This window comes from Schistocerca serialis, chromosome 10, assembly GCF_023864345.2.
Source record: "Schistocerca serialis cubense isolate TAMUIC-IGC-003099 chromosome 10, iqSchSeri2.2, whole genome shotgun sequence".
In the NCBI taxonomy this organism is placed as follows: Eukaryota; Metazoa; Arthropoda; class Insecta; order Orthoptera; family Acrididae; genus Schistocerca; species Schistocerca serialis.
In genome coordinates, this window is record NC_064647.1 from 62674372 (window position 1) to 62701278 (window position 26907).

The window sequence follows — 26907 nt, forward strand, 5'->3', positions numbered from 1 at the left end:
ATTGCTGTTGACTTCAGTGACAGAAGAGGCCGAAACACCAGACCCACCTTGCTTAACACGGACAAGTCGGCCTTCTCAAAGTCCTTAGCCTCGAAACACTTCACCGTACGCTTGCTGCAGCTTTTCCTAAGTTCAGCGGTTGTATGGCTTAAGCGAACACAGAATTTTATTGCACCGTACTGCTCCTCTCGCACCTCCATTGTTTGATATGTGAAATACAAAGAGCGTATACAAAACATAGCCGTACTACCAATCTACTCATACGAGAGTGCTGCCGCCCGAGGGCATAATACGTACAAACTAGCACTTTTCAAATATTGATTATACAGATAGAAAATTATCACGGAAACAACAGGAAAAATCAGTCTTACTCTTTTTTAGGCAGCTCTTGTGTATGTGTCAATAAGGTAACGGCATTCCCTTGATTAAAACATACACTGAAGAGCCAAAGAAACTGGTACACATGCCTAATATCGTGTAGGTCCCCAGCGAGCACGCGGAATTGCCGCAACACGATGTGGCACCGACTCGACTAATGTCTGAAGTAGTGCAGGAGGGAACTGACACCATGAATCCTGCAGTGCCGTCCATAAATCCTTAAGAGTACTAGGGGTGGTGATCTCTTCTGAACAGCACGTTTCAAGGCACCCCAGATATGCTCAATAATGCTCATATCTGTGTAGTCTGCTGGCCAGCGGAAGTGTTTAAGCTCAGAAGAGTATTCATGGAGCCACTCTGCAGCAATTTCGGACGTGTGGGGTGTCGCATTGTCCCGCTGGAATTGCCCAAGTTCATCGGAATGCACAATGGACATGAGTGGATGCAGGTGGTCAGACAGGATGCTTACGTATGTGTCACCTGTCAGAGTCGTATCCAGACGTATCAGCGGACCCGCGTCAGTCAAACTGCACACGCTACACACCATTACAGAGCCTCCACCAGCTTGAACAGTCCCCTGCTGACATGTAGGGTCCATAGAATCATGATGTTGTTTCCTTACCTGTAGACGTCCATCCGCTCGATACAATTTGAAACGAAACTCGTCTGACCAGGCAACATATTTCCAGTCATCAACAGTCGGTGTTGATGGACCCAGGCGAGGCGTAAGGCTTTGTGTCGTGCAGTTATCAAGGGTACGCGAGTGGGACTTCGGCTCCGATAGCTCATATCGATGATGTTTCGTTGAATGGTTCGCACGCTAACACTTGTCGATGGCCCAGCATTGAAATCTGCAGTAATTTGCAGAAAGGTTGCACTTCTGTCACGTTGAACTATTCTCTTCAGTCGTCGATGGTGCCGTTCTTTGAGGATCTTTCTTCGGCAGCAGCGATGTCGGAGATTTGATGTTTCACTGGATTCCTGATATTCATGGTACACCCGTGAAATGGTCGTACGGAAAAATCCCCACTTGATCGCTACCGCGCTGTGTCCCATCGCTCGTGCGCCGACTGCAACACCGCGTTCCAACTCACTTAAATCTTGCTAACCATCCACTGTAGCAGCAGAAACCGAACTACAACTGCGCCAGACACTTGTTGTCTTATTTAGGCGTTGCCGGCCGCAGCGCCGTATTCTGCCTTTGCCAGTTTCTATGGTGCCTGAGTATTTAACATAGTAGAGAACTGAAGACAAATTCAAACAGCGAACAGACGCACTTTTTAACGTGTTGGTTGGCCTCACAGATGATGACAATAATAATGTAGTGACGGATAAAGTGCGTCGGATGCCTACACATTTTTGCATGACATGTATCATGTACGATACACGACAATGTTAATGAGACAATGGCACGTGGGTAGAATTAAAGGCACTTTATAGGAGTTTGCTAACGTAAAACAAATATTTGTACATGCTGTAAAGTGTATAAGATTCTTGAATGTTGCCTCATTACTTTTATTGAGATAAAATTGCAGGAGGGAGAAGGTAACAGAAAGTGCGTTAAGATATGAATAAATAGCATCATGATACTTCAGGAAACAATAGAGAGCAAAAACTGTAGCAAAAGCGAAGATTGTAATGTATACAACACATAACTGGCGAGTTTGGGTGTAACCGTCACTGAGGGTTTAAGACATTGGCACACGAGAATGATTCGTGGCGGTTTGCATCGAATCAGTAGTCAAGATTCATGACAATATAAAAAAAACTCTGGGTAGTTCAGAAATGTATGACTTAATGAAAACCACAAATACCTGAACCGCGATCAAATACTAATGTTGAACTTTCCTGAATCGGTGAAGAGGAGCGCTCTTTGACAGCGATGAAATTGGATCTGTGATGGCAGATAGCGTTTGTGGAAAAAAAGGAGGCTTGGATTGTTTCTAGTGGCAAAAAATTTCCTTGGGAATCCCGGAGGTTTCTTCCACAGGTGTCAAGAGCCTTCACTTTGAGTGTTTACAACGGCAGGTGACAACCTCGGACAGAGGATTAACTTAAGAGCACTTGCATTTTGTGAATGAAATGCGTTCGAGAGAAGTGTGGCGATAGCACCGGGACGATAACAAAGTGGGATTTCCTGACGCGATGGCGACAACACCCTCCATTGAGATGCTGCCTTTCTATTTTTGGTTTCCTTGCGCTGTATCTAGACTGGAAGAAGTCACAAGAGATTATCTAGACTGAAAAGAGGAAATACGATGAACAGGGACAAAAAGGGCAATGGAATGCAGACGAAGTAAGCTAAGACATTCAGAGGAAATTAGATTACGGTATAAGAGCCTGAAAGAAGTTGATGAATTTAGAGATTTGGCCAACGAAGTAGCTGACGATGGCTGACGTAGAGGGGAAATAAAATGGAAACTGGGAGTGGTAAGAAATGTCTGTCTGGAAAAGAACATTGATGACATCGAATAAACAGGGTGAAAATTAGTAACATGTACATACTGACTGGATATGGAGGCCATGGTAGATGGCGCTGAGGAGTGAAAGTTCCTTTGACAATGCACCGTGTGGTCCTTGTGCGTAGCAGGCTGTGTTATTGACACACTATACTGTAGGCAGCAGAATGGTCCGGTATTCATGTCGGGAACGAGCCGAGGTGGTGTTTGCGTAGGGCCAAGAATATGGAAAAGCGAAGACAAGTACCCTGACAGACACCAAACACACCACAAAACATTTCAAGACATTTCCGGGCGCCTGTGTGACCATGGGTCATCTGAAACAGACGGAAGTGCAGGGAGGCGGCGAACTGTGCGCACACTAGGTTCTGCAGGCTATTGAGACGAACCCAAGAACAAGCTCCAAGTAACTGGCCTGCCAACATGGTGTAGGCTAAAGTACGATCGTGTTTATCCAGCATGAGAATGGGTACTATCACTGTCACCTACAACCAGTGCAAGAATTATCAGCAGCAGATTTCCCTCTGTGGGAAGGAATTCGTCGAAGGTTTGTGCGCCAGACCATCATAATCATGGGATTTCTGTCATCAGCCCTCTTTACCGATCAAGTGACCTTCACCAGAACTGGCATCATCAGTTTCCATAATCGTCATCTGTAGGCTACAGACAAAGCTCGAGGAATGGTCGAGCCGTTTCATCAGCATTGGTCCATCATAAATGTGTAGGCAGGGATTCTAGGTGATCAAGTACTAGGCCTGGTTATTATTCCACAATACCTCAATGGAGAAACGTGTCTGGGCTTCTTGCAGAAGATTCAGTCTGGGCCACTTGAGAATGTGTCTTTGGCAATACGACAGGTTACGTGGTTTCTGCTTAGCGGAGCACCACCGATTTTGGCATTACAGTTACCTGACACCTCAACATCTTCCTCGGACGTTGGATAGGAGCGGAAACCCTGTAACGTGGCCTGCTAGATCACCAGACTTAAACTTCCTGAATTTCTGCCTTTGGGGCTTCTGAAAAGCGTTGTCTATGCTGAACCAGTTCCTGATGTGCAGACTCTTCACCAGCGTGTTCACAATGCCCATGACGCTATTCAAGGAGGACCAGAACATGAGAGAGAGTGCGGCAATCCATGATACGCCGTATGAACGCGTGCACTAGATCCCATGAAAAAGAATACTTTGTGTTCTGCCTTATGGGGGAAGCCTCGTCGGAGAGGTCCACCGCTTGAGTGTCTAGGGAAGTGATTGCAGTGGTGGTTTCCCGTTGCCTTCTACTGTTGTTGTTGTTGTGGTCTTCAGTCCTGAGACTGGTTTGATGCAGCTCTCCATGCTACTCTACCCTGTACAAGCTTCTTCATCTCCCAGTACCTACTGCAGCCTACATCCTTCCGAATCTGCTTAGTGTATTCACCTCTAGGTCTCATTCTACGATTTTTACCCTCCACGCTGCCCTCCAATACTAAATTGGTGATCCCTTGATGCCTCAGAACATGCCCTATCAACCTATCCCTTCTTCTAGTCAAGTTGTGCCACAAACTCCTCTTCTCCCCAATTCTATTCAGTACCTCCTCATTAGTTATGTGATCCACCCATCTAATCTTCTGCATTCTTCTGTAGCACCACATTTCGAAAGCTTCTATTCTCTTCTTGTCCAAACTACTTACCGTCCATGTTTCACTTCCATACATGGCTACACTCCATACAAATACTTTCAGAAACGACTTCCTGACACTCAAATCTATACTCGAAGTTAACAAATTTCTCTTCTTCCAAAACGCTGTCCTTTCCATTGCCAGTCTACATTTTATATGCTCTCTACTGCGACCATCATCAGTTATTATGCTCCCCAAATAGCAAAACTCCTTTACTACTTTAAGTGTCTCATTTCCTAATCTAATTCCCTCAGCATCACCCGACTTCATTCGACTGTATTCCATCATCCTCGTTTTGCGTTTGTTGATGTTCATCTTATACCCTCCTTTCATAACACTGTCCATTCCATTCAACTGTTCTTCCAAGTCCTTTGCTGTCTCTGACGAATTAGCCTTCCACTGATGATGATCAAATGATAATGAGAACAACACAACACCCAGTCCCTAAGCGGAGAAAATTTCCGACCCAGCCGGCAATCGAACCTGGGCCCCTTGGCGTGTCATTCCACTGCGTGACATTCCACCGCGCTGACCACTCAGCTATCGGGGCAGACAGATCCCATGGAGGCCACTTTGAATATCTGTTGTGACATCGATGTGATGCAGCTCTTTACTGTGTTCTGGAATGATCTGCCATCATTGCACACACACTGTCTATTTCTGGAGACATGTTCATAGGATCTTTTTTCCTGTATTTCATCTCAGGAATTCGTCTCTACAGCTTGTCGGTTTCATTAATGTTCACCCTGTAAATTTAAATCTTAGCCAGACTTTCCTGCTAATATTTCTCTACAATGCACCCTCATATGGAAGTGAAGCGCATATGACTAATGGCAAAGACCGAAGGTGACAGCAACTTTTGAAATTGTAGGGGGAGTTCTGAGTACAGTAACCCAGTTCAAATGGATGTTGTTTGCAGTAATACCGCGAAGATGAAGAAGTTTTCACGAGACTGACTGACATGGAAAACAGAATCAAAATCATTTTTGAACTGAAGGTCTCTTCTCAAGAGGATATCACATTAATGCAACTATCTGTCAAAATCTTGAATAACCATCTTACACAGTGCAGACTGCTGCGAGACTTGCAGGAAGAGTCAGCACGGTTTTAGAGGGCACCGACGGGAATGTGGAGCCACGTGGACTCCCACGCTGTGGGAGGATCAGTGGCACAAAGAGCCCAATCGATTTCGTCCCACAGATTCTCCACTAGGTTTACATCTGGGGAGTTTGGTGGCCAGAGGAGTGTAGTAAACAAATCCTGGTGCTCCTCGAACATTACTAGTTGTCACACATTGCACTGTCCTGCTGGCAGATACCATTGTGCTGAGGAAATACAAACTACATGTAAGGTTGAACATGACCCTGAAGGATAGATCCACATGTATATTGATCCATTGTGCCTTGCAGAACTACGATTACCCAGGAAATGTCACGTAAACATTCCCCAGACCATAATGCTCCCTCCTCTGGCCTGCACCCTTCCTGAGATTAGCTGCAGGCTGTTTGCTTTCGGACGTATCATGTCCGATGGAGCTTAAAAAAAATGGCTCTGAGCACTATGGGACTTAACTTCTGTGGTCATCAGTCCCCCAGAACTTAGAACTACTTAAACCTAACTAACCTAAGGACATCACGCACATCCATGCCCGAGGCAGGACTCGAACCTGCGACCGTAGCAGTCCCGCGGTTCCTGACTGCGCGCCTAGGATGGAGCTTAAACCATGCTTCATCTGAAAAGGGAACCTGTCGTCAGTGGACGTTGTAATGCCACAACGAAGCATAGCCAAGGCGCAGCTGTTGAATAAGTGAACGCTCATGCCATCTGTTGGATAGTTGCGCAAACAAAAGCACAGTTGCTTCCGCCTGGTGGCAGTCAAATGAAATAGCACTACGAGTAAGACAGTATCTGAATAGTGCTGCACTCGGATGACAAAATAAAGAAGCGTTAAACTAGGATAATATTGTTATGTATAGTAAAATATTAATTTAATATTAATTTTTATATATATATATATATATATATATATATATATATAGAGCTGTGAGCACTATGGAACTCAACTGCTGAGGTCATAAGTCATATATATATATATATATATATATATGACTTATGACCTGAAGGGTATATACATATATATATAATGACTGTAACTGAATATGGTAATGAATGTTATGGTATGTCCATTTTTAAATAGCGAACTTGGCATAGAGTAAATTAATGTTTAAATGTGAGGGAAACCCCCGAGAATGCGGACAATGCAGGTTGGCACGTGAATTTGGCAGTAGAGAGAGAGGTGTTCTGGAACTGTTCAGATGCAGAACAGAGATTATGCGGCGTGAAAGTGACGGTTTCAGTACGGTACGGTAACGTTGCTTATAGATAGTTACAAGTGAACTTACAACATACACGAACTGGATTTATGGTGTGAAAAAGTCAAATGGACGATAAGGCTTGCAGGATGCAAAATTTCGACGGAGACGGCTTGTGAGCGATATAGTTGCCGTTCCAGCTCAAAAAGCACATGGCACGCCTTGTGGAAGTCTGCGTAATTTGCGACGGACTGCAGCGACCAGCAGCAAGGTATGAAGTGACCAGTGTCTGCAGCTAATGTTGCAATGTGATCTTACTACCATATGAGATCCACTGATGAGCTCACGCCAGCACAAGCAACGAACTCGTAGTTATCATGCGACAGTGTTTTTATGAAAAGTGCATTTTATACCGCCGCCATAACAAGTACATTTATCTGTAGCGAACCAGTTTATGTATTTATCAAGTCAAGTTCTCTACAATGTAATGTCTGAGTGAAATAGTAAGTTTGTGATTCAAAGTGCATTCCACGAGAGTCATCAATTATTTACAGAAATAACTGTGTGTTCAGCAATACCAGTAAAAAGACTATATTACGTGAGTATCGGCGTATTAATGCAACAAGAGGATATAATCGGAGTTAACGCTGAAAATTTCCAACAAACACTGGATTATACAACTGACGGAAGACGCCATGTACTGTGCCACATTAATTACAGTTCCACTCGATGTGGTGGCTTTTCAGTACATTATCAACGTAAAAAATCATTCAGTTTCATTAGAACAAAATGATTCTAAAGTAATGTTTTTGACATCTCTAGCAACCATCAGTTCTATAGTGTTCATTGATTATTCAATTAAAGAATTTATTGCCCCACAGTACTCATTGCACCTTCAGTACAATACAAATTCAGTAACATTAAAATCATTACTGACAGTTGGTGTAGATCAATGTCTTACAGCAAGTTCAGGTGTTTATCATATGTGTGCGTAGACTGTATTACTTACATGTTGTTCGCCTGCTAGGTGTGATTAACGTACACCAGTTAGTGCATTCTTCAAAAAATGGTTCAAATGGCTCTGAGCACTATGGGACTCAACAGCTGAGGTCATTAGTCCCCTAGAACTTAGAACTAGTTAAACCTAACTAACCTAAGGACATCACAAACATCCATGCCCGAGGCAAGGTTCGAACCTGCGAACGTAGCAGCCGTGTGGTTCCGTACTGAAGCGCCTAGAACCGGTCGGCCAGCGCGGCCGGCCTGTCTGTGGCCTGTGGTGCACCACAGTTCCTCAGCGCCGGTTTCGGGTAAGGCCACTTCGCTGTGCACAGTATATTTTAACCATGGCGGCATGCGAACGGTTTACAGACTTAGCCATCTCGGAAAAGCTTCCACCCTTGACCCAAAAGCGAATGCTCAAGCCCTTCTGAACATCAAATAAATCGTTCCTAAGCTTTACATACCTTCCGCTGCTAGTGCTGTCACCACCTACGAAATGTGGGTGGTTACTGCACGTTGACGTCGAACATACGCGGCGGTCCCATTAATGTGACTGAACCGTGTATGACAAGGCATTTGGTGAGATGATTTAGATTTAAAAGATCTTGTCCCTTTCCCAAAGAATCATGAGCGCCACAGCATATAAGCAGTTTAGGGTAAACAGGTCACACACTACATTTCAAATGTCTTTCGTAGGCTTTCACTCGCAAGAATTGAAAGAAAAATTCAGGAAAACGTGGACGAGTGTGAGGAATACCAGAGAGATGAGAAATAACTTTGGATATTTGATGATGCAGAAAGCTTTTGACAATGTTGACGGGAATACTCTCTTTCAAATTCTAAAGGTGGCAAGGGTAAAATACGGAGAGTAAAAGGCTATTTACAATTTGTGCAAAAACCAGATGGCAGTTATAAGAGTCGAGGGGCAGGAAAGGGAAGCTGTGGTTGAGAAGGGTGTGAGACAGGTTTGTAGCTTATCTCCGAAGTCATTCAGTCTGTATATTGAGCAAGCAGTGAAGGAAACAGAAGAAAAATCTGGAGTAGGAATTGAATTCCAGAGAGAGGAAATAATAGCTTTGAAGTTTCCCGATCACACTGTAATTCGGTTGGAGACAGCAAAGGACCTGGAAGCGCAGTTGATTGGAATCGATCGTGTCTTAAAAGGAGAATATAAGACGAACATTAACAAAATCAAAACTAGGATAAGGGATCGTAGTCGAATTAAATCTGGGGGAATTAGATTAGTAAACGAGACACTGAAAGTAGTAAATGAGATTTGCTATTTGGGAAGCGAAATGGCTGATGACGCCCTTCTGGTTAGCCGCTCGGTCTAACGCGCTGCTTCCCGAGCTGGACGGCGTCCCGGTCCCCGGCACGAATCTGCTCGGCGGATTAGTGTCGAGGTCCGGTGTGCCGGCCAGTCGATCGTTTTTAATGCGATTTTCCATCTGCCTCGGCGAATGGGGGCTGGTTCCCCTTATTCCGTCTCAGCTACACTGTGTGGGCGATTGCTGCACAAACACTGTCTCCACGTACGAGTACCCCATAATTACTCTACCACGCAAACATTTGGGGTTGCACTCGTCTGGTGTGAGATGTTCCAGGGGGGTCCACTGGGGGCCGAACCACGCAATAACCCTGGGTTCGGAGTGGGTCGGCGGTGGGGTGAGTGGACTGCTGTAGCCTGATGTCGGGTTTTGAACCACTGAGGGCTACCGGGGGGACGAAGCCCCTCCGTGGTTTCTAGGTCCCCAGTTCGATACAATACAATACAATTGATGATGGTCGAAGTAGGGAGGATATAAAACGCAGACTGGTAATGGCAAGAAAAGCGTTTTTGAAGAAGAGAAATCCTTCCTGAAGGTACTTGTATGGAGTGTAACCAAGTATGGAAGCGAAACATGGACGATAAATAGTCTGGACAGGAAGTGAATAGAAGCTTTTGAAATGTGGTGCTACAGAAGAATGCTGTAGCTGGGTAGATCATGTAACTATTGAGGAGGTACTGAATAGATTTGGGGAGAAGAGATACTTGTGGTACAACCAGACCAAAACTTCGGTAGGTATGACACATTCTGAGACATCAAGGGATCACAATGTAGTGCTGCATGTTACCGTGTGGGGTAAAAATCGTAGAGGGAGACCAAGAGATGAATACACTAAGCAGATTAAGACGGATGTAGGTTGCAGTAATTAGTCGGAGATGAAGAGGCTTGCACAGCATAGAGTAGCACGGAGAGTTGCAACAAACCATTTTCTCGAAATGGCAATATGCATTTGACTGAGTTTACTGGAGTATCCGCCTGAATACAGTACGTTTCTAATTCAACTTTCGCTACTCCAGCCAGTTGTTGTTGTTGTTGTTGTGGTCTTCAGTCCTGAGACTGGTTTGATGCAGCTCTCCATGCTACTCTATCCTGTGCAAGCTTCTTCATCTCCCAGTACGTACTGCAGCATACATCCTTCTGAATCTGCTTAGTGTATTCATCTCTTGGTCTCCCTCTGCGATTTTTACCCTCCACGCTGCCCTCCAATACTAAATTGGTGATCCCTTGGTGCTTCAGAGCGTGTCCTACCAACCGATCCCTTCTTCTAGTCAAGTTGAGCCACAAGCTCCTCTTCTCCCCAATCCTATTCAGTACCTCCTCATTAGTTATGTGATCTACCCATCTAATCTTCAGCATTCTTCTGTAGCACCACATTTCGAAAGCTTCTATTCTCTTCTCGTCCAAACTGTTTATCGTCCATGTTTCACTTCCATACATGGCTACACTCCATACAAATACTTTCAGAAACGACTTCCTGACATTCAAATCTATACTCGATGTTAACAAATTTCTCTTCTTCAGAAACGCTTTCCTTGCCACTGCCAGTCTATATTTTATATGCTCTCTACTTCGACCATCATCAGTTATTTTGCTCTCCAAATAGCAAAACGGCTTTACTACTTTAAGTGTCTCATTTCCTAATATAATTCCCTCAGCATCACCCGACTTAATTCGACTACATTCCATTATCCTCGTTTTGCTTTTGTTGATGTTCATCTTATATTCTTCTTTCAAGACACTGTCCATTCCGTTTAACTGCTCTTCCAAGTCCTTTGCTGTCTCTGACAGTATTACAATGTCATCGGCGAACCTTAAAGTTTTTATTTCTTCCCCATGCATTTTAATACCTCCATACAGTATAGACGAGAAATTATTTACCGTTTGGTTACCCAACTATATACTGTAGGAACAAAGAGCCACGCGAAATTATTATTATTATTATTATTATGACGTTCACTGTAGGATTTGCGTTGTTACTGGTGTTAGTGTCACGACTTGCCGTTAGGCGGCGGCACTGAGGCGCTCAGAACCCTAGGGCAAAGGACACGCAACGTGGACGGCACACGTTACTCCGGTTTGTTCGCCAGCGTGTGATCCGTTCTGTCGGGAGAGAGGTACTGTAGGCTCCGTAACACATTTGGACAAAACGGAATAGCCGGCCGGTGTGGCCGTGCGGTTAAAGGCGCTTCAGTCTGGAACCACGTGACCGCTACGGTCGCAGGTTCGAATGCTGCCTCGGGCATGGATGTGTGTGATGTCCTTAGGTTAGTTAGGTTTAATTAGTTCTAAGTTCTAGGCGACTCATGACCTCAGAAGTTAAGTCGCATAGTGCTCAGAGGCGTTTGAACCATTTGAACCAAAACGGAATAGTTGGTCGACCGTTCCAAACTTCATGGCCACCAAGAGCATCACATTTGAACCCGTGTGTACTCTGGCTGTGGGGTTACCTGAAGGACACTGTTTATAAAGGGGACGCTAAGAAACGTTGGAGGCTGAAGATGATCATAGCGAGTGAGGCACCCAACATCTCACCCGAGGTGTCTCGGGCATCAGCGGAGCAGCCACTTGTGCGGTTCCAGGTTGTCGTGGATGCAGACAGTCGTCATTCTGAGCAACGTCTGTAACGTGGAAACTAAACATGGTACGCAATTAAGAAATGTTAACATCCCACCTTAAATTAAAATGTGTTCCTGTCACAGATTTATTCTTATAATTAAATGTTTCCCTGAGACATTTAAGTCTCTTTTTATTATCTGTTTCAATTCATTTTTCCCATACATATTGACACTACTGCCAGGGCTCTCCGATATTGGCAATATGTGAGGGAAAAATGAAATGAAGTTTGTGTTGGGGAGGTTACTAAGCTTAGATAGTTCATGCAGCAATGTTGACCATCGTACTGCGGTGGTGTAACGGTTAGCATTTCTGCCTAGGAAACAAGAAGACCCGGGTTCGAGTCCCGTGCCAGCACGGTAGCTCAGCGTGCTTGGTCAGAGAGTTAGCTACCTACCTTCTGTAATAAAAAAAACTGAGTGAAAGGATCAACAAAGTACCTGAACGGGTGTCATCATCGATGCTCTATATAATAAAAAAACTGAGTCAAGGAATCAACGATCAACTTGGACGGATGTGTTGTGGCGTCCGCCCAGACCAAACGCAACGAACAAAAAAAAAAAAAAAAAAAAAAAAAAAAAAAAAAAAAAAAAAAAAAAAAAAAAAAAAAAGAAGTCCCGGCTGCAGCACAAATTTTAATTCATTTCGTCTGCTTCGATCATTATCACAGATTTATTCGTTATCTCTGTTCCCCTGTCCTTAAAAATGTTTCCGCATAGTTTCACTGTGCTAGGTTCAATCGTTTTTCGTGGGTGTCCACTCAAGCAGCGAAACTTTAAATATAACCACCCTTGCATGAACAATGTTAGTGTAGAATGGAAGTGCGGAAGACCTACAAATAAACTTTACACAAGGCAAAAAGCGGCGACGAGGAAACGTTACTTAGTGAAATTTCATGGCAAATTAAAACAATGTGCCAGACTGGGCTTTGTTTTCTACGTGCACAACTTTACTTCCGCCAGCAGCTCATCTGTTAACTTCCAAACCTTGTGGGACTAGCGCTCCTAGGAGAAAGGATGGAAGTTGGGAAGGCAGGAGATGAGGTATTAGTAGAAGAAAAGCTGTGAAGAATGGGTCGTGAGTCGTGCTTGGAATGCTCAGTCGGTAGGGCAGGTGTCCGCGAAAGACAAACGTCCAAAGTTTTAATCCGACAGGGAGATTGAAACTGGGGCACGTTGCAGTGCAGAGTGAAGATTCATCCTGGAGATTAGTTAGTGTTCTTCTCCATGCCGATCCTGCGGAGAACTTACATCTTATCTTGCTTATCTTATCAATCTGTTTAATTTCAAATCTTCTTTTGTAGTGGCACATCTAAAACATTTAGATTACCTGTTGTAACCTCCCCACAGAAATTTTGAAAGACAAAATAAATAATAAATGGGAGCCAAGCGTAACCTCCCTAGCAATGAATTCTACTGACAATGACAATAAAAATGTGAAAATCGCAATCTGACCCAGGTGTAAGCTCTCACAAAAATAATGAAAGATAATTCAATGCTAATGAAACTTCTGTGACAATGAAAACTCAGTTAGACCGAAATGTCGGTCTTTGGCCCTGTGCAAAAATCAGAATTAATTTCTTACCTCAGTATAACTGCATGTCAAAGTTCTGCTCTTATTGTTGGCCGCGGCTTGGAGGAAATGCATTGCAAGTATTATTTTTTTTATTTTTTTGAAATGTAACTGAAACTTTTCTTTAAAGGAAATGGAACGAGATCGTTCGTTCAATTAAATGGTTCTTTTATTAAAATTTGCTTTGAAATCAAAATTATTATTGGGGCACTTGTTGAAAATTAATTACAATAAATAAACTTTACATTATCTGATGTGCGCAGTGCAGCTTGGTTACCTTAATTAACAATATACCTCATTCAGCATCTTGACCAGAGACCCATGTCGACGCCTGCGACTGCGTCCCGCTCGCGACCGTACTCGACAACTACTGCTAACAGACTACTGCTCACAGACTGCCCACTGACTGCACTGGCCTACTGCTACCGACAGACTACCCACACACTACTGCTCGCAACTCTCGCGCTGTCAAGCGCAGACTAGGAACGACAAATAGCTCTCTGGTCAGAGACTCTGCAATGCCTCGCCATCGCCGCCACACAACATACGTGTTTCACTGTCTTTCAGGTTTTCCCACAGTACATTTGTCATTTCTATATATGGTGTGCTCCTGACGCACATTCTCAGAAATTAAGACCTATAAAAGCTATCCATCTCGAAATATAAGAATTTTTGCCTACTCAAGGTTATTTGTAGCACGGTTTTCTCTTATGGAACGAACGTTATGGAACGACATTTCCAGTGCACCTGGTTACACTGAGACCAGGTTCTACACGCAGACATTGACGTTTTGTACTCGATCAATGATAGACCACTTGCCTTAGACAGAATGCCCCCTGATTTTTGTGACCCCATTCCACAAAAAAATAAAAGATATTCTGTTATGGCATCTGGTACACTTTTTCCTATAGCTTGGTTTTTTTAAAACATATTCTGTTTATTTTTTCTGATAGCAAAGACACTGATGAGCGATGAAATTACGACCACCTGATTCATATCGAGTTGGTTCACCTTATGAACTCCATACAGCCCCATTGGTAGCCCTGATGAATGTCCGCCATAATATAATATTATCCCACTGATCTCTGTGTTCATGCGGCGCATGTCTTGAATAGCTGTTCACCTGGATGACGGTGTCTTCGACCACAAACCATGGACCTAATATAACAAGAATGCGACTCATTCAAGTAGGCGATCCGTTTCCATAGATGCAACTGTCTGGTAACAAGAAACGAGACTCATTCGTCCAGATAACAAGTTTCCATCGATCCACAGCCTGGTAACAAGAGGATTTTTCTCTGCCCAGGGACTGGGTGTTTGTGTTGTCCTCATTATTTCATCGTCATCATCCATGGTCTGGTAACGAGTAGTGTATCTCATCCGACCAGGCACACGGTACTATTGACCCAAGGACCATTTTTAATGATTATGTGCACACTGCAATCGAAACTGATGATGTCGTTGGGTCAATACGGGTATATGTATGGGTTCTCTCCTGCAAAGCTCCATGTTAACAACATGAGCTGAACAGTGTGCTCCGGAATACTTCCCCCTGCACAAGGATTGTGCTGTGTCGTCGCATCTTCACATCCTGTATATCGCCGTCTATCCCATTTTAGCGAGCCGGCAGTCCTCCACCTGTACATTGTGTTGAGGCTTCAACGTCCAACACCTTACCATCTGCTTGTGGTTCTCCCATCCATCAACGACGACACGTAGATGCCCACGACAGCGGCACGTGATTTGACGACCAGCTTCCCCGCTTTCGAGATACTCTTCTGCAGGCGCCAGTCCGTAATAAAGTACTCTTTGTGACAGTCGCTTAACTCACAAGGAGACGGCACGACCGTGGGGTCGGGGATTTGTCCGAAATTTTGTGTGGTGAAAGAGGACCCCTAACCCCTCACGTGGTTAAAGTATTAGGACGCACTACCCGGGAAATCCCGGGAAGAATCGATCCAAAGTTTCTTAGGTGCCTTATGAGTTCTTGTTGTTGTTGTGGTCTTCAGTCCTGAGACTGGTTTGATGCAGCTCTCCATGCTACCCTATCCTGTGCAAGTTTCTTCATCTCCCAGTACCTACTGCAACCTAAATCCTTCTGAATCTGCTTAGTGTATTCATCTCTTGGTCTCCCTCTACGATTTTTACCCTCCACGCTGCCCTCCAATGCTAAATTTGTGATCCCTTGATGCCTCAAAACATGTCCTACCAACCGGTCTCCTCTTCTCGTCGTGCCACAAACTCCTCTTCTCCCCAATTCTATTCAATACCTCCTCATTGGTTATGGCCTTATGAGTATAAAATGTTAATCCATGGCCGAGCCCCCATGTGGCGTAGATGTTTAGGCCTCGGAGTCTTACGCCAGAGGTCTCAGGTTCGATTCCTCCTCTGGCACTTCTTTTTCATCTCTTTCATTTTCTTTTGTTATTCCACCAATTATTCAGAAAGTTTATCAAACCTACATTATCTTTAACAAATTAGTTACATTATTGAATAAAAATTATTTTCTTTTTGTCCTACAACACAATTCATGGCGGTCGATTTTCCATTTTTAATTGTAAATTATATGAGGAGAAACGTTGGGTTTTTAATAAAAATAACAACGTCGATTGGGAAACATTTAGTTTTTATACATATAATAATTGTAAACAAGAACCGCAGTGGTAATTATCGTAAAAACAAACAAAGCAATAATTTTTGCGCCATCTTGCGCAACATATAAAGGCGGATATTTTTCAGTCACAGGGCGTTTGCAATAAATCTGTACAAAAACGTGCCCCATTAACATTTAAAAAATGTTTTGAGTTTCTGATAATTTTGAGGCAAACCAGGCATATTGAACCATCTCTCAGAATATTGGTGACGATAATTGACGGTGAATTATAGAATGAATTTTTATACAATCTTCCTGGGAATTAATTTAACGATTCTTCTGTAACAATGCGCTGCAATTTTGCAAGCAACAGAAGAAAAAAAAGTTCCGCAGGAAGAATCAAACCCAAAACCTCTGGCGTAAGGGTCCAAGCGCTAACCATGTAGGCCATGGATTAACATTTTATACTCATAAGGCACCTAAGAAACTTTGGATTGATTTTTCCCGAGATTTTTCCGAGTAGTGCGTCCTAATACTTTAACCACGTGAGGTGTTAGGGGTCCTCTTTCACCACACAAAATTTCGGACAAATCTCCGACCCCACGGTCGTGCCGTCTCCTTGTCAGTGTATTTTCCCATTTTCGGCTCTTATCGTCGCTGTAATGATTCCCCTTTCACCTCTTTCCTTACCGTGTCTGTCCCCAGCTTGTGGTCTAGTGGGTAGCGTTGCTGTCTCTCGATCACAGGGTCCCGGGTTCGATTCCTGGCTGGGTTGGAGATTTTCTGTGCCCGGGGACTGGGTCTTTGTGTTGCCCTCATCATTTCATCATCATCATCGTCATTTGTAACAGTAACTAGATTGGACCGTGTAAAAATTGGGACTTTGTACGTGCGCTGATGACGGCGCAGTTGAGCGTCCCACAAACCAGACGTCATCATCATCATCATCATCATCATCATCCCTTACCGCGCCACGTGCCCGAGACGCCAACAGGTGGTGTTCCACATAATGGGGAGCGGCGGGCGTCGTGTTTGGGCTCATCAGTGTAAATCCTGTATTTCAATATTACGTCAATCATCGGGACCTTGACCATTTGGAAGCGGTTTTAGTGTCCAGCTGCGAACATGGCTTGTATGTGTAGTATGCTAGCGGCAAAACAACATCAATGCCTTCTCTACGCGATAGAAATGGAAATACAGTCGACGACAGTGCCGCAAGCAGAGTTACTGAACACACCATTCCGAAATTCTTCACCAAAGATGACGAAGTAAATACGAGGGTTGTAACTTAAATAGTGGTAACTATTTATCCACAACCGATACAAAAGAGTTACATGTTTGCACCCGTTACTGTCCTTCAAAGTAGTCACCAGCGTTGTGTAGAGCCCGTTGCCAGCGATGTGGAAGGCGTATATATAGCATTAGCAGAGCCTGTTCTGTTGGTAGTGCGAATGGAGCGGTCTAAAGTTATGGTGATCCTCGTGTACGACTGTAATGGTGTTGTCCTAACGCATTACGTTCCTCCACGTCAGACCGTCAATTACTGTTCGTTTTTGGAGCATCACCTGCGATCATCTTTCCGAAAGCAGCGGCGACTCTTTCTGCGCAACCCACCCATCATTTTGCACGACAATGCGCGGGCGCATACAGCGCAAGCTGTGGCTGCTCTGTTCTGTCGATGGGACTGGGAACCACTGTACCATCCACCATAGTCCCCGGACTTAAGTCCTTGTCACTTTGATTTGGTTCCTAAGATGAAGGAACCACTTCGTGGCATTCGCTTCACAACTGTTCCAGAGATTCGACAGGCAGTAGACCGCTCCATTCGCACCATCAACAGAACAGGCTCTGCTAACGGTATACTACTCCTTCCACATCGCTGGCAACGGGTTCTACACAACGCTGGTGACTACTTTGAAGGACAATAACAGGTGCAAACATCTAACTCTTTTGTATTGGTTGTGAATAAATAGTTTCCACTATTTAAGTTTCAATCCTCGTATTTGAGAATTCAAACCGAACAGCTCCCAACATGAGTGACGTAGAAGTAGATATCCTCGGAGTAGTGAAGCAACTTAAATCACTTAATAAAAGCAGGTCTTCTGGTGCAGACTGTATACCAATTAGGTTCCTTTCAGAGTATGCTGACGCATTAGCTCCATGCTTAACAATCACATACAACCGTTCGCTCGACGAAAGATCCGTACCAAAGACTGGAAAGTTGCACACGACACACCAGTATTCAAGAAAGGTAGTGGGAGTAATCCACTAAATTACAGGCCCACAACATTAACGTCAATAAGTAGCAGGATTTTGGAACATACAAATTTTGTGCTCGAACATTACGAATTACCTCGAAGAAAATGGTTTACTGACACACAGTCAACAGGGATTTAGAAAACATCGTTCTTGTAAAACACAATTAGCTCTATACTGTTGAGCGTATTGACAAGGGATTTCAAATTTATTCCGTTTTTCTAGATTTCCAGAAGGCTTTCGTCGCTGTTCCACACAACGGCGTGTAGTGAAATCGCGTGCTTATGGAATGTCGTCTCAGTTATGTGACTGGATTCGTGATTTCCTGGGAGAGAGCTGACGGTCCCTAGTAACAGTCGGAAAGTCACCGTGTAAAACAAAAGTGATTTCTGGCGTTCCCCTAGGTAGTTTTATAGACCCTCTGCTGTTTCTCGTCTATATAAGCGATTTAATCAGAGCAGCCGTCTCAAGTTGTTTGCAGATGACACTGTCGTTTATCGAGTAGTAACGTCATCAGAAGATCAAAAATTGAAAAATCATTTAGAAAAGATATCATTATCGCGCGAAAATTGGCAATTCACCCTAAATAACAAGACGTGTGAGGCCATCCACGTGAGTGCTAAAGGGAATCCGTTAAACTTCCATTATACGAAAAATCAGTCAAATCTAAAGACACTACAATTTACGAACGGCTTAAATTGGAAGGAACACATAGAAAATGTTGTGGGGAAGGCTAACGATAGACTGTGTTTTATTGGCAGGACACTTAGAAAATGTGACAGACCTACTAAGGAGACTGCCTATACTGCACTTGTCTGTCCTCTTTTAGAATACTACTGCGCTGTGTGGGATCCTTACCTGAGAAGATTGACGGAGTGCATCGAGAAAAGTTCAAAGAAGGGCAGCACGTTTTGTATTATCGCGAAATAGAGGAGAGGGTTTCACTGAAATCATACAGGATAGCAAAAATAGGTGATTTAAAAATGAGGAAGTTAGTTTTTTCGGCGTACTTCCATTCACTTATGAGTTATGGAATCATCTTTTGGGGAAAGTCGCCTCAGAAGGAGATCATATTCAACATTCAGAAACGAGTCATTAGAATTATATCTGGTGTCAATCCTAGATCATCACGCACAGACGCCTTTAAGAAACTTGGTATTCTAACTACTATTTCTCAGTACATATACTCATTGATGTACTTTGTCATTTTCAACATGTCTCTTTTTACACGAAATAGTGCAAAACACGATTATAATACCAGAACCAAAAACAATCTCTATAAGGACTATAAAAGCTTAACATTAGTACAAAACGGAGTCAAATACGTGGTACTCATATATTCAGTAACTTACCAGAGCATATCAATGGTCTTGTAAGTCAAAGATCGGTTTCAGAGTGAATTAAAGAACTTCCTGTTGGTCAACTCCTTCTACTTCATCGATGAATATCTCCACAAGGATTATAGCTCATAACTCTGTCTGCCTTAGAATTGTACAATATCCATGTATCTGAGTAATAGAAAAACTTTAAATATTTCCAGATCCCAGACACTCCTCTCCAAGGGATCCATGGAAAACGATAAATGTAATGTAATGTAATACATCTGTAACACCTGCTTTCAAATGCCGCATTCGCACTAACAGCTGGGGCACAGTGTCAACATGGGTAGCAGGTGACAGTATATGAAGATGGCAGCTTAGCAACGTAACAGAAACTCAGTGAACAACTGGACTGTCACTCGGTTTATGTTTCCAGGTGACACGTGATGCTAGATCTGGATGCAGTGCCCTGGGAGACGCGGAAATGCTGTGCCAAGGACATGCGCAAGGCGGCGCAGATAATAGCCATCGCCCACATGGTGAGTACCCATGTTGCGATCATTCACACCTCTCCAGCCCGTCACAGCTGTACTGTAACCCAATACAGAAATCCAGCCTTTGATGTTCATTGTGAGCACACAAACACACAAACACACACACACAAACACACTAACACACACAAACACACACACACACACACACACACACACTAACACACACAAACACACACACACAAACACACACACAGACACAAACACAAACACAAACACAAACACACAAACACACACACACACACACACACACACACACACACACACACACACACAAACACACAAACACACAAACACACACAGACACAAACACAAACACACAAACACACACACACACACACACACACACACACACACACACACACACACACACTTCTCTTACTTCACACCCCGCATGCTCGGCCTTGTCAGTGGGCGTGGTCAATGCCACATAGGGAACTGGCCCACACAGCTTTCTGATTAGTGGGAAGAGACGTCACGTGTTGCAGGTGAGCAGATGCACATCGTGACCGACGGTTTAAGAGAGGCGCTTATTGGTTCTATGAATCGTTCGTTATTTAGGTAGCAAAGTACAGTGCGCGATGGAAATGTTACCGATGATGGTGCCACTAAAGCGGGGTTACTAAACACAGTTTTCCGTAATTCCTTCACGAAAGAAGACGAAGTAAATATTCCAGAATTCGAAACCAGAACAGCTGTTAGCATGAGTGAAATAAAAGTAGATAGGTGTTGCGAAACAACTCAAATCACTTAAGAACGGCAAGTCTTCCGGTCCAGATGGTACACGAACCAGGTTCCTTCCAGGATACGCAGTCACAATAACGCCTTTCTTAGCAATCATATACAAACGCTCACTTGACTAAAGGTCTGTTCCTAAGGACTGGAAAGTAGTTACACCAATATTCAAGAAAGGAAATAGGAATAACCCATTGAATTACAGACCCACATCACTAACCTCAATTTGCATTAGGATTTTGGAGCATATACTGTACTCGAACATTATGAATCACCTTGAAGAAAATGACTTACCGATACAAAACCAACACGGATTCAGAAAATCTTATTCCCATGAAGTAATGAATGCTGTCGACAAGGGATCTCAGATCGATTCCATATTCCTAGATTTCCAGAAGGCTTTTGATACCGTCCCTCACAAGCGACTATTAATCAAATTGCGTGCATATGGAGTATCAGTTGTGTGTCTGGATTCGTGATTTCCTCTCAGAGAGGTCACAGTTCGTAGTGATAGACGGTAAATCATCGAGTAGAATAGAAGTATTATCTGGCGTTCCGCAAGGTAGTGTCATAGGCCCTCTGCTGTTCCTGATTTACATAGATGATCTAGGTGACAATCTGAGCAGCCCCTTCAGACTGTTTGCAGATGACGCTGTAATTTACCGTCTAGTAAAATCATCAGCGATCAATTCCAATTTCATAATGATCTAGAGAGAATTTCTGTATCGTGCGAAAAGTGGCAATTGGCAATAAACAAAGAAAAGTGCGAGGTCATCCACATGGGTACTAAAAGAAATCCGATAAATTTTGGGTATACGATAAATGGCACAAATGTAAGGACTATCAATTCGACTAAATACCTAGGAATTGCAATTACTAGCAACTTAAACTGGAAAGACCACGTAGATAATATTGTAGGGGAGGCGAAACAAAGACTGCGCTTTGTTGGCAGAACACTTAGAAGATGCGACAAACCCACTAAAGAGACAGCCTACGTTACATTTGTCCTTCCTCTGCTGGAATACTGCTGCGCGGTGTGGGATCCTTACCAGGTAGGATTGACGGAGGACATCGAAAAAGTGCAAAGAAGGGCAGCCCGTTTCGTGTTATCCCGCAGTAGGGGTGAGAGTGTCACTGATATGATACACGAGTTGGAGTGGCAGTCACTGAAACAAAGGAGGTTTTCTTTGCGGCAAGATCTGTTTACGAAATTTCAATCACCAACTTTCTCTTCCGAATGCGAAAATATTTTTCTGACACCCACCTACGTAGGGAAAAATGAACATCATATTAAAATATGAGAAATCAGAGCTCTAACGGAATGGTTTAGGTGTTCGTTTTTACAACGAGCCAGTCGAGAGTGGAATGGTGGAGAAGTAGTATGAAAATGGTTCGATGAACCCTCTGCCAGGCACTTAAGTGTGAATTGCAGAGTAACCATGTAGATGTAGATGAACCGAAACATTATGAAGACTGGGAGAGAACGTGTAGGTCGAAGGCTGACCCCTCTGTAAAGCAGGACAGGTGGCGGTTTGTAGTAGATCTGACGACAGAGCACAGTTGTGACCCGGGCACAAGTGTTTTGCAGGACACTGTTTAGCGCACATTCTTGAACACGGGACCTTTAACCAGACGGCCCCATCGTTTTCCCATGAGTATCCAATGACATCGTCAATTACATCTACATCTCTACCTACAGCTACATCTACACTCCTCAAGCCAAAGTTCGGTGCATGGCGGAGGGTACTAAGTACCAGTACTAGTCATATCCTTTCCTGTTCCACTCGAAAGCAGAGCGAGGGAAAAACGACTATCCAAAACCCTTCGTACAAGTCCTAATTTCTTGCGTCTTACCTACGTTGTCCTTACGCGAAACGTATGTTGGTTGCAGTGGAATCTTTCTGCAGCCAACCTCAAATACCAATTCTCCAAATTTTGTTAATAGTGTCTTACGAAAAGAACGTAGTCTTTCCTCCAAGGATTCACATTTGAGTTCACGAAGAATTTCCGTAATGCTTGCGTGCTGACAGAATTTACGGCTAACAAGTCTAGCAACGAACTTCCAGCAAAAAATGGTTCAAATGGCTCTGAGCACTATGGGACTTAACATCTGAGGTCATCAGTTGCCTAGATTTAGAACTACGTAAACCTAACTAACCTAAGGACATCACACACATCCATGCGCGAGGCAGGATTCGAACCTGCGACCGTAGCAGCAGGGCGGTTCCGCACTGAAGCGCCTAGAACCGCTCGACCATAGCGGCTGGCGAGTTTCCAGCATTATGGAATAATTGCAGGTCAGCAAATTCTGTTAATCAGTACAGCTACAAATTAGCCAAAGTCGGAAATTTCACTTTTTTTATTTATTCAATGAAAATAACTCCTAGCCTGAAACTAATCATCGAGTAAATAACAAAAAGAAAATTAGGAACTTTGGCCTGTTTTTGGTTTTTATGAAACGTAGCATCTCCCCTCTGAATTTTTTCTAGCTTTCCATTAAACCAATCTGGTAGCCGGCCGAAGTGGCAAGCGGTTCTAGGCACTTCAGTCTGGAACCGCGTGACCGCTACAGTCGCAGGTTCGAATCCTGCCTCGGGCATGGTTATGTGTGATGTCCTTACGTTAGTTAGGTTTAAGTAGTTCTAAATTCTAGGGGACTGATGACCTCAGATGTTAAGTCCCATAGTGCCCAGAGCCATTTTTTGAACCGACCTGGTACATATCCGAAATCCTCTAAAAGAACACAAAAATGGGCCGCTCCAGCGTTTTATGCGTCGTCTCCTTCGTGGATGAGCTACACTGTCCTGAAAGTCTCCCAACAGAACGAAGTCGAATATTCGCCTTACTTATTACCACTATAAAGTGCCCATTTCATATCGCTTTGCCACGTTACATCTAGATATTTAATCGATGTAGCTATGTCAAATAGCACAGCACTAATGCTGTATTCGAAGATTACAGAATTTTTTTCTCCTTCTCACCTGCATTAACTTACATTTTTCTACATTTAGAGCATACCAACTACAAATTCTGTCTAAGTCATCTTTCATATTCCTATAGTCACTGAAGTACGACATTTCCCACACACCACAGCGTCATCGACAGACAGCTGCAAACTGTTGCTCACCCAGCCCGTCGGATCATTTATGAGTAGACAGCGTAAAGCCTGGTCCACACGCAACGATCTGTCTGCGCAGACATCGGCGCAGATGTCTGTGCATGCAAAAGATCGCTTCAAATGTGGTGTGTTCACACGACACAAACCCCAATCTACTACTCGCCCGCCATCTGTCGGTGTAGAAAAGAAATATCAATGGCAAGCAACTACGCTCCCCGTAAACGTCCAAATTTTAATTCAGTTATTTTGAAATATAGAAATGGAGGAAGTTCTGTTGTGGTCTGTGTTCGCAACTTGTGTTGCACAAAACATTCAGACCAACCGCAGGAAACAGAGAAAGCGGTCAAAATTGTGTAGACAGTGGCTGCTACAGCGAAAGCAGCTTTCTCACGTACATTTACTGCGAGAGTTGCAGGGCGAACCTAAGGACTGGCGAAATTATTTGCGGATGGATGTCGAAACTTATAATTATCTCTTAAAGCTCATATTATGAGAAAAAAAATACTTGTATAGAGAAGGGCAATTTCTCCTCATGAGCGGCTGGCGGTAACATTAAGATTCCTAGCAACAGGAAGGAGCTACAAGGATTTGGAATTTTCAACTGCAATATCGAAACAAGCGTTGAGTGAAATAATACCCAACACATGTGAAGCTATTTACGCTGTCCTGAAGGATGAGTTCATGAAGGCAAGTCAAGTAAATTAAGTCTGTCAAGTTACAGATAATATTTTTGGTGTTGTAGACTTGTTTGAAACACAGTAGGCCTATATTATTAGAGATTATATACCTACAAGGCCAATGAGCTATGGTTTACTTTGTTTCTGAGTAGGCATTTTCAGTTCGCTACTGTGTAGAAGCAACCTGTTACAAACTTTTGTTCCAGGATACAAAACTCCATTCTGAATTCTAGACAGAGGTTCGTTATCTGCCTGAAAAGTTTTACTTGTAGTACTGTGGTTGTGAATACTATAGTTAATATAGTTATACTATTGTTTTCATTACCTCGTGTTCCATTTCCTCGCACATTAACACTCCAATTTCATCTTCAATTGTACTCCTGCTTGGTCTTGGAGTTTCTTGATCACTAAGAAAGCCAAGCAGATCAAAATACCATAACGTTGGCTGGTATACTTGATCTACTCCCACACCAGATCTTCTAGATTTTTGAACTTTGGATAATTCTTTTCGGTAAACAGTTCGCAACGAATTTTTTTTTTTTTTATTACAGTTTCTCTGTTTGCCGAGGCGTCTACTGCCCGCAGTTTTTCAATTGGAGCATTGTATGCCGCTGTCTTTTTGTCTCGGTCACTATGTTTTTTGCTGTTAATCTTCCACAAGCATGGGTGGTTTCTATATATTTCAATGAGCTCACTTACAAACTCTCGAGAACACTGACGAGTATCAGCCATTTTAATGCCCTGTGCGCACAAATACAAAAACTAGACTGAGCAGACAGCTGTTTCGCGCCAGATTTGCGGCGACCTCCTGTCCACACGCTCCAACTTGTCTGCGCAGATGTGGTTTGAGCCCACAGATTTGAGAGGTTTCGCTCAAACCTCCAACTCCAACTTAGAGGTTTGCACACACCTCAGGTTGGTGCAAATCTTCTCTCCACACGCAACGATCTGTCTGCGCAGGTGTGATGCGCACAGCAGACATTTGCGCAGACAGATCGTTGCGTGTGGACGGGCCTTAAGAGCGGTCCTACCACACTTCCCTGGGGTACTCCTGTCTCTGGTGAACACTCACCGTCGAAGACAGCGTACTGAGTTCTATTGCTTAGGAAGTCTTCGAGCCACTCACATAGCTGGGAAACGTATCCGTATGCTCAGACTCTCGTCAACAATGTGCAGTGGCACCGTATCAAACGCTTTCCGGAAACCTAGTAATATGAATTTTGCCTGTTGCCCTCGATACTCGCTTTGTAGGATATCATGTGGGCAAAGAGGACGCTGAGTATCGCATGAATGATGCTTTCCGTGTTGATCTGTGGACAGAAGGTTTTCTGTTTCAAGAAAATTTATTGTATTCGAACTTACAATGTGTTCAGAAATTCTGCAGCCAACCGACTTTAAGGATAGTGGTCTGTAGCTGTGTGAGTCCGTTATTTTACCTTTCTTTTATACAGGAATCACATGCGCTTTTTCCCAGTGGCTTGGGACTTTGTCCTGGGCGAGAGATTCGCTATAAATGCAAGCTAGGTACGGGGCCAATGCCGCAGAATGCGCTCTGTGAAACTTAAATTGTATTCCATCTGCATCTTAAGATAGCAGTGCGCACGGAATCAATGGAGAACTCTCACCTGTTGGGGTAAACCACGTTTCTTGTGACGCCAGATAGTGGGTTACGCGTGGATACGTCCTCCTACAGGGGAACGGCTTCTCGACTCTTGGACGTCTCCGCGGTCACCAGCTGGTGGGCGAAGTAGTATGCTATGGGGGCATTCACCTCGTCTCTCACATGAGAGCTGTGTTAATAATAAAAGCCACCGTGGCAGTTGTGGAATAGGTTAACATTATTGAGGCCACCTGCATCCCTTCATGTCTTCCCCGAAAAAAAAAAAAAAAGGTTCAAATGGCTCTGAGCACTATGCGACTTAGAACTACGCAAACCTAACTAACCTAAAGACATCACACACATCCATGCCCGAGGCAGGATTCGAACCTGCGACCGTAGCGGTCGCGCGGTTCCAGACTGTAGCGCCTAGAAACGCTCGGCCACCCCGGCCGGCGTCTTCCCCGAAACCACTGCCAACAAGAAATCTGTTCGTACCTTGAGGTCAGTTGTTCGAGTAGCATGGCATTGAATTGATGTAAATGTTTTGCCCACCAAATTCATCTGATATAAACCCAATGGAACACATCTAGGACGCTGTCGGGCACCGGCTCCGCATCCACAAATTACCGGCCCGTAATTTATTATAAATGCGTGACCCATGCTCAGACATGTCGCGCCACAAACCTCCGGAAACCTATCCGGAACTTATGTAACCCATGCCATGCAGAATCGCTGCT